This window comes from Cariama cristata, unplaced genomic scaffold (genome assembly GCF_000690535.1).
Source record: "Cariama cristata isolate BGI_N322 unplaced genomic scaffold, ASM69053v1 scaffold18785, whole genome shotgun sequence".
Taxonomy (NCBI): Eukaryota; Metazoa; Chordata; class Aves; order Cariamiformes; family Cariamidae; genus Cariama; species Cariama cristata.
Window position 1 is genome coordinate 1 of NW_009617130.1, and position 331 is coordinate 331.

Consider the following 331-nt stretch of genomic DNA (forward strand, 5'->3'; position numbering starts at 1 on the left):
TGTAGGTGATGCTGGGGCGTACAGTCCGTAGGCCAAGTCTCTCGTGGGGCTTCTTCACAGCACAAGTGCTCTTGATGCAAGGAACGGCAGAAATAGGTTTGAGATTCACCCCTTAAAGTATATACTTAGCTTTGCCGTTTCTTAAGAGGGAGGCTGTTGTCGCATGTGTAGGAGATGTACAAACAGATTGATGCAGTTACCCAACTAAGATTTCTGGCAGGTCTTTGACAGCATAAAGATATGTCAAGTGTGGCTGATGTACATATCAGGTGAATGGTTACTTCATTTCTCTGAAATGGAAAAATGCACAGAGGATCCCCGTGAAACAGGA